This window comes from Tupaia chinensis, unplaced genomic scaffold (genome assembly GCF_000334495.1).
Source record: "Tupaia chinensis unplaced genomic scaffold, TupChi_1.0 Scaffold000252_1, whole genome shotgun sequence".
Taxonomy (NCBI): domain Eukaryota; kingdom Metazoa; phylum Chordata; class Mammalia; order Scandentia; family Tupaiidae; genus Tupaia; species Tupaia belangeri.
The window spans coordinates 3053076-3061626 of NW_006159732.1; the positions used below are offsets into that span (position 1 = coordinate 3053076).

Below are 8551 nucleotides of genomic sequence, written 5' to 3' on the forward strand. Positions count from 1 at the left end.
GACCATCCTCCCTGGGGGGTGATTTCTCGCTTTCTGTCTCTCTGTCTCTCTCTGTCTGTCTGGTGAGCGCACACGCCCTATAGAGAAAACCTCTCCCCCCCCCCAAAAAAAAGTGTACAAGTTATCTAAAATCATTCTGAAACAGGTCAGAGGGAAGCAATGCTTGGATTTTAAGTATTTCATATCACTGGGAAGCTTGCTGCTACTCTGGTGGATCTTTTCCTGATCTTCCTCGCTGATTCAGTCCTTTAAGCTGTCTGCCCAGATAGCAACTCTAACATCAGTATTTTTTTTTTCTCTTTTTTTTTTGGAGAGGTTTTTGCTATAGGGCACATGTGCTTGCCAGAAAGACAAAGAGAGATAGAGAGACAGAAAACAGGAAATCATCCCCCAGGGGGGATGGCCACACCGCAATCCCTTTTCCTCCATTCTCCTCTCTGGATTTTGAGTTTAAGCCACCAGGTCTGGGACTCAAACCACAGTCAACTACATGGAAGTCCAGCGACATAGCCATTACACCAACTGCTGGTCCCAACATCAGTATTTCAACTACGGTACTTTCGGCTATCTTCCAGTGAGCTTAAAGCTTCTGAAAAATATTTTTTTTAAGTATAATGTAGCTTCTTCTTAAAGGACCAAAGATCCATGCATCATAAAAATCTAAAGCCACAACCAACCTCTACCTTTAACAAATGAATAGAGGTCTACACACCTGCACGCACCTGCCATGTATGTAATAATATTTATAAGTATAAAAGTAATTAGCTCTTTTGAGAACTGAAGGCATACATCGCTATAGGATGTTTTAATTAAGGTCATGAGCATATTCTTTGAGAAGACCACCCTGTGGCAGAGTAGCAGTGGTTCAGAAATCTAGCTCTAGCTTCTGGCCGCAAAGGTTTGAATCCTGAATCTGCTACTTACTGGTGGGTGACTGTGGTTAAGTTCTTACCCATTTTCTGTTTTTCTCTCCTCAGCCATCAAAGGGATGTTTGGAACCTGTCATGGGACATTTTAGGTTATAATCCCTTAGAGGAATTTCATTATTATTACAGAATGTCTGCCGACATTGGCCCAGCCACAACAGCCTGTCATGTAGGCACAAGTCACAGTGCCTGGGGTGAAGGGGAGGCTGGGGGACGCAGGAAAGTGGGAAGGAACAAGCAATAGGCTGATTCTCTTCAACTAGAAGAACTCAATCTCCATGTTCTCCAAGATAAAGGACTACAAAAAGTTCATGGAAATGTGTATTATAAAAAACTACACATGGATTTACAACTTTTTGGCACAAAAATAAACTTTCCCTTTAATTTTGCTTCTCTGTGAACTTCTGGAAGCCTCTTTGTAATGCTCCAGGACAGAATAAATTACTAAAAGAATCCAAAAAAGGATAAAGACGGCCATAGAAGGAAGGTCCTTCTGAGATCTCTTAACAGCTCCCTAAAATACTAAAGTACTCTCCCTCAAAGTTCAGTGACCCTCTAGTCTGATGCCTTATGTACAAATGAATAAAGTGAGGTAGAAAAATACAACGGTGTTGGGACCAGCAGATGGCATAATGGTTACATCACTGGACTCCCACGTAGTTGACCACAGCTCGAGTGCTGGACCTAGAAGCTTGAAACTCATGCCAGGCATGTGTGTGCCCAAGATCCTGAGAGGAGGATGGAGGAGAAGGGAGTGCGACATGGCCATCCCCCCAGGGGGTCATTTCTCACTTTCTGTCTCTCTGTCTCTGTCTCTCCGGCAAGTGCACGCACCCTATAGCAAAAATCTCTCTCTAAAAATAAAAAACTGCAGTGGTGTATATATGGCAGTCAGCAATAACAACAGCTCTGTGTCAGGCACCATTCTAAGCTTTTTTCTTTTCTTTCTTTCTTTCTTTCTTGCTTTCTTTCTTTCTTTCTTTCTTTCTTTTTTTAATAAATGAACTCATTTGGTTTTTGGAGTTCTTCGATATATAAATAAGAAAACACAAAGATGTAAAATAACATGCCCAAGATCAGAGAGCTAGGAAATAGCTGATTTGAGCTCTCAATCTAGACCCTGGCTCAGAATCCAGGATTCTTGATCTCGGCACTACTGACATTCTGGGCTGATGATTCTCGGTTGTGGGAGGCTGTCCTATGTTTTGTCAGGATGTTTAGCACTGTTTGTGCCTCTACCCGATAGATGCCTGCAGCTCAACCGGGTTGTAGCAACCAAACATTTCCTGACATGGCTACAAGTCCCTATGGAAGACAGGAGTGATAATCACCTCTCAATTGAAAGCCAAACGGTTCTCAAGCTATACATAGAACAGTTCTGCTGTAAATTCTCAGGAACCATCTAACTGAAAAATAAGTCCTGAAAGTAAGTCAAAGAATAATGGACTGGCCAAGAAAAATCTAAAGACATCTTGTGCTGAATAACAGAAGTACTTCTTAGAGAGAAGAGAGGCCACCATTCCACTGCATTCCACACCAGTGCAGCCACATTTTATCGAACTACTGGAACTTGAAGGATTTTTTCAACAAATGACAGTTCATACAAAGAGATAATCCATTTATAACCAGAATTAGGTGGTTAACAATGTAGCAAGTCATACAAGGAATTGTTGGAGCATAAGGGATGTTTATCTGGAAAAAGCCACAGCAAATGACTGCTAACAGTTTTGTGCAAAAAGTCCTAGATATGTCCTATGTGGACCCAGATTGTAGAACTCAACCAACAGGAGCTTTTCGCCAATAAGCATTATCCTCTTATCAGAGGAGCAGTTAAAGTCCCTATGGGACTACCCATGGGTACTGGAATAGGGATTTCTGCATTGGATGAGGGTGAAAATGGAAGTATACTAGCTGGACTAGATAGTCCTAATTCTGAATTAAAAAATCAAGTCCACAAGGGCCACCCAAGTAGCTCACATGAGTCAAACAATGTGATAGAATAGGGACTGGTGGAGACTGTCAAACTGGACCATCCTCAAGGGGGCAACCACCACTCCACTCCAGTTGGCCTCTTCCATGCAGGAATGAAGGCCTATGTTATCAGATCTTCTGTTGTTCCTAAGAAAAACTGAAAAAAAAAAAAAAAAGATTTTTTTTGAGAGGTTTTTGCTATAGGGTGCGTGCACTCACCAGAAAGACAGAGAGAGACAGAGAGATAGAAAGCGAGAAATCACCCGGCAGGGAGATGGTCAGTCCGCAATCCCTTCTCCTCCATTCTCCTCTCGGGATCTTGGGCACACACACACGCCTAGTGTGAGTTTAAGCCATCAAATCCAGCACTCGAACCATGGTCGACTACGTGGGAGTCCAGTGACATAGCCACTATGCCAACTTCTGGTTCCTTCACTAATTTTGAGGTATAGAATTATATAAATCAAACAGAATAGATATGCGACCTCAAAGGAAAAAGCGTACCTCTCCTTTATAGATGTTCCAGTCACCCCTCACCTTTATGGAACTACAATGATGAATACGGCAAAAGAGAAATGGTACAGATCCCAGAGTTACTGTCCGCTTTGTCTGCAACTTGAATCACCAAACTGTTCACCTCAAGCTGAAATTGACACACAGACTGGTAAATAGTTCATGGGATTTGGCAAGTGAACATGACCCAGAAACTGTTAAGCCATGAAGAGCTGAAATGTCCACCACACCCTCTGTAAATGAGGAACGTGTTTTCTTCTAAACGTAAGCATGTCTTTCTAGTAAACTGTACGTGAAAGTGAGGCAGGAACAAGAAATAGGGTTGCCTCATCGTGGCGGTTGGTTGTCTTGTTGCTGAGGTCATCCCTACTCTAGTTGGTAAACAACTTCAAAACTCTTTTTTCTGACTCTGAAACTATGCCAGTGATTACTGAGGGGAAGTTCAAGTCATTCCTCTTAGAGAGAATGCTTCACCAAGGGAAACAATCCTATTCAGCTCTGGTCCACAGCCTCCTCAAGCAGGAAATTCTGCTCTCGCACAGAGATTTTTCAATCATCAACAGATCTTTGTATGCATGGATGTCTGCACAGCTGTATCCAGGGTAAAGTCAATTTTGTCCTCGAAAAAAAAAAATCTATAAAAAAAAAAACATTTTAAAAACATTTGTTTCCAATCCTCAGCTTCCAATAGTCTATGCGTGGATTTGGCTTGGACACATTCAACTTTCAAAATCAAGCCAGCCATTATTTTAGTACTAGTTTTTATATGAGATACTAAATTCGGCGTTTTAGTGCCAACCTGGAGTTAAAGGTTTCCAATACCCTGAACAGAGCAAAGTATTTTTAGGCATAGTAAATTATACTTCTCATATAATGTTGGAAGACATTTTAAAATGAAGCACAGAGAACTCAAAATAGCATGCTATTAGCAAATAATAATAGTAATATCACCTTATATCACCCTCAAGAGTATATTCATTGGCTTCTTTGTTTTCACAAGGTAAGTGAGCCAAATGAAGCAATGCCATCTCCATTTTGTGGATAAAATTTGAGACAGAGAAACATTAAATTTCCACCCCACAACTGAAATAAATAAACTTGGAGCTGTTACCCTTGTGTTCCCTCCTCTTCCTCTACAATTCATTCTTCATATCGTACCCAGAATAACCTCTTCAAAATGTAAATTTAGAGTGAGCAGATGGCACAGAGGTTAAAGTGGCTGGATCCCACATGGCCAACTGTACAAGTCAAGTCCTAGACCTGCTGGCTTGAAAAACATGCCAGGCGCATGTGCATGCATGCCCAAAATCCTACGAAGAAAATGGAGGAGAAGGGATTGCAGCATGGATACCCTCTCTAAAGGATGGTTTCTCACTTTCCCTTCCTCTCTCTCTCTCCTTCTCTATCTCTCTGCTCTCTGGTGAGCACATACGCCCTGTAACATGCTAAAAAAAAAAAAAAAGATATTGATGTCACACTTCGCTTAAAACTCTCTAGATTTCTCACTTAAACTAAAACTAAAACTCAAACTATCTAGATCTAAGAGTCTGCAAGACTTGGACCCTGGCCCTTACCCTCACTCCCCCAAATCTCCTCTCTTCCTTAATTCTAGTGACACTGGCCTTCCAACTGTGCCTGGAATACTTCACATCTGTTTTCAGGACTTTGTGTTTTGATTCCCTCTGCCAGAACCAGCTGCCCATCTTCCTGGGGTCTCATCTCAAGTCCATCTCTTAAACATCTGTCCTTAAAGTCCAACCCAAGAAGCTGAGACATTCCTACTTTACACACACACACACACACACACACACACACACACATACACACAACACTGACTATCACACTATCACACTCTGTGTGATTGTCTTTAAAATATTTATCACTATGTGAATTTACCTTGCTCATCCCTCAATTCTAAAAGGTGAACTCCATGAAAGCAGAAGGCATACTCTGCTCTGTACTCATAAGCCTAGCACATAGTAGCTGCTCAATAATTATTTTTTTGAAACGAATGAATGAATATAGCTTCTACTAGAAATTAACCATTCTGCTCAATTCAACAACTATCTCTTCTTTTTCTTTCCCGACTGCTGAGTTTATTTAAAAACAAAAACTATAGGTCTATATATATATGAGTCTGTTTCTATCATTGTGTTATGAGTCATTTCTGTAAAATTAAGCAAAGTGACACTGTAGACATATAACAGGTGCCTGGATGCAAAGAGAAGAACAGAAAGAACCCACTCCTCAGGCCCTCCAGCCACATTTCTCCAGAATTCTAAAATTTTAGAACCAAGTATTTCTTTTCAGTTTCTGTTCATTCGATACCTTCTCTTTAATGCTTTACTTTTATCTGAATTTCTCAATATCTCATGGGGTCAGTTGGACTCATTATGATGGGTCTTGAAAAAAAAATCAGCTTAAGGTGAATCAGAGTACTAAATAAACAAATATCCTGCTCATCATCTTCCTTTCCAGAACACTGCAATCTTCTGGGGTGTCAAGGAAGGGAGCATAGTTTATGGGATTTCCTAAACTCCATCTGACCCTGCCAGGGCTCCCACTTCAGCTGCTCAGGTCCCTAGTCAGTTCTTTTCCTTTTCTCTCTCTCTCTCTCTCTCTCTCTCTCTTTCTTTCGTTCATTGCCAGAGTGCACATGAACTCACCATAGAGAGACACGGGGGAGAAAGCATCTCTTAATGGAGAGTGGTCACATCTCAATCCCTTCTCCTCCATTTCTCCTTTCTGTTGGGATTGGGGGCATGCATGCACATGTCCTTCATGTATTTTAAGCTGCTGAGGCCAGGATTTGAACCACTGTGAACCACGTGAAATCTGGTCCCCTTAATCACTAGCCTATAGGGCCAGCCCAGTACTTTTCTTAAAGCTTTAGCTGACAGAGCCTCAAAGAAGGTGGTACCTTGGATTTGTCTGCAAATGTAACAAAGGACACAGAGACGCAATGGAGAAAGGGGAAACCAGCTGCCCAGGGTTCTGTTTGAGGGAAAAAGTGCGGAGGTGCAGGGCAAGCCCTTTGTACCTCAGAAGGGATTTCTCAATTGTAAAATAGGTGGCTGAACCAGAACAACATCCCTCCTAATCCCCTGACACCTCACATGACAGCCACCTCTTGGTGGCTCTACTGGCAATGACAGCTTGTGGTCACAGACTGTGATACCAGCCTAGAGGGTGACAGGTCCTGTTCAGTGAAGAGTGTCACCACACGGCCAGGAGCTTCTTGTGCACACCTGTCTGCGGGAGGGAAACACCCTGGATGCCCAAGTGTGAGGACCTGAAGTGGGCATGCTGGCAAATGCCAGGCCTGTGGGCTCTCCCACCACCTTTCCCTCTCTAGGGAAAGCTGCCTAGGTGCTACGTGATACTTCATGACCAGAAGGCCCTCTCCTCCTCCTCCTGGATCGGGCCCATCCTTAATGCTACCTGAGTTCAAGGTAAGCCCAAGATTTTGTCCTGAGCCTTTGGGGGATTGCCAACACTTGAGCTTTTCCACTCTTGGTCACATACCAGTCTCCCAGCTCGGAATTCTCATGAGTCAATTTGTGCAAGACTGATGTGCTCACACATCCCTCTGAAACTTGAATCCCAGTGCCCCTTTACAAGTGACACACTCCCATTTGTGGACCACACACACACACCACTCCCTCCTCCACCGCCTGGGGAGTGGTCCCAGAACCATAGGACCGAATGAAACCCACTTGCCATTGGAAATTATAAAACCTCCTATTAGAAACTCAGGGAGATGATGAGTAAGACAATGCTCTTTTCTGCTCCTATTGACTTTTTTTTTCGGAAGGGGGGAGGTTTTTGCTGTAGGAGGAGTGCACTAGCCAGAAAGACAGAGAAAGACAGAGAGAAAGTGAGAAATCACCCCCTAGGAGAGATGGCCACGCCGCAATCCCTTTTCCACCATTCTCCTCTGGGGATCTTGGGCACACATGCACACGCGTCCAGCGTGAGTTTAAGCCACCGGGTCCGGGACTCGAACCGCCATTGACTACATGAGAGTCCAGCGACATAGCTATTATGTCAACTAGTGGTCCCTGACTTTGTAAAAAAACCATGTCTCCCCCTTGACTACCATTAGATTAGCCATAGGCCTGATCTGGCCAGCAGGGGGACGCTCCAGGCAGAGGAGGTATTGCTTTGTTTACCATTCCGTTTCTACTGTGGCTACTCAGAACTGCAGCACTGCCCCCCACAGGGAGGGCACCGGCTTATACCTAGGTTGTGTGCGAGTGTGTGTGTGTGTGTGTGTGTGTGTGTGTGTGTGTTGTCCCGGTAATGAACCTACACGGTAGTAAGGTAAACTGCTTCCCGTTCCTTCCCGTTCCCCTGGCCTGATTTTTCCCCAGCCTTTGAATTCTTTCGGTTCCTTCCTAGGGAAAATGTTTCGGAGAACTATTAATAGGCAGGAATCCCAGCACGCTCCGCTGAACTGCCGCAGTGAAGCCCTGATCAGCCAAGGGGCCGGTTCTGTGCCAGCTAGCTCACCCCACCCTTTGCGGCTCCTGGGACCCGGCCTCAGAGGGGCCGCTCGCACTCCTCCTCGTCCCCAGGGCCCCTCCTCACCCTGGCGCGGAGCTGAGCTGCTCCGGGAAATCTTGGTCGCTGGGCGCGTTCCGTGGCGCTCCGACAGCTTGTCGTCCGGCAGCGCAGGGCTGGAGTTGGCAGAGTCAACGCGGCCACGCGCAGCCGGGCAGCTCAGGCGAGCGGAGTGCGGGTGGGCTGCGCGCCTGCGGTGCGCGGGGTCAGCCCCGCTCCGCCTTATCTCCAGGACCCTCTCCTCCCCCCGCGCCGCGGGAGGAGGGACAGGGGAGGAGCGTGTGGCCACCCGCCTCCCACGAGCAGCGTGATTCCGGACGCCTGAGTACCTCTGAGCACGCAAGGCCCTTCCCAGAGCCCAAGTCCAGCAAACCTGGATCCATAGATTCGCTTAACCCACCCCCGGACGCATCCAGCTTTGGGGCGGTGCTGCACTCCACAGTTCTTGTGCTCACACCTCACTCTAAACACATCTGGTCCCCGCCTCATTCAGTCCACGCCAAGTCGATTTGGTTTGTTTCCCACGGCTTCATTATAGATTACCCCGCATGGATTTGTAATCTGAATTGCCCTGAGCT

The 8551-nt window shown here is 45.2% G+C and overlaps 1 protein-coding gene across 3 annotated transcripts in view; it reads right to left on the reverse strand.

The window, feature by feature from the left end:
• The window catches only part of PLA2G7 (phospholipase A2 group VII), a 49515-nt gene extending 41383 nt beyond the window's left edge, over nt 1-8132 (reverse strand). Inside the window, exon 1 of one of the 3 annotated variants that reach the window (XM_006149084.3) lies at nt 8001-8132. The gene's annotated coding sequence lies outside the window, so the exon portion shown is untranslated. Of the gene's footprint in view, nt 1-3401; nt 3511-8000 lie in introns of those variants that run through there. The other 2 variants (XM_014588018.2, XM_027772094.1) reach the window with 2 other exon arrangements.
• Nucleotides 8133-8551: the final 419 nt, after the last annotated feature.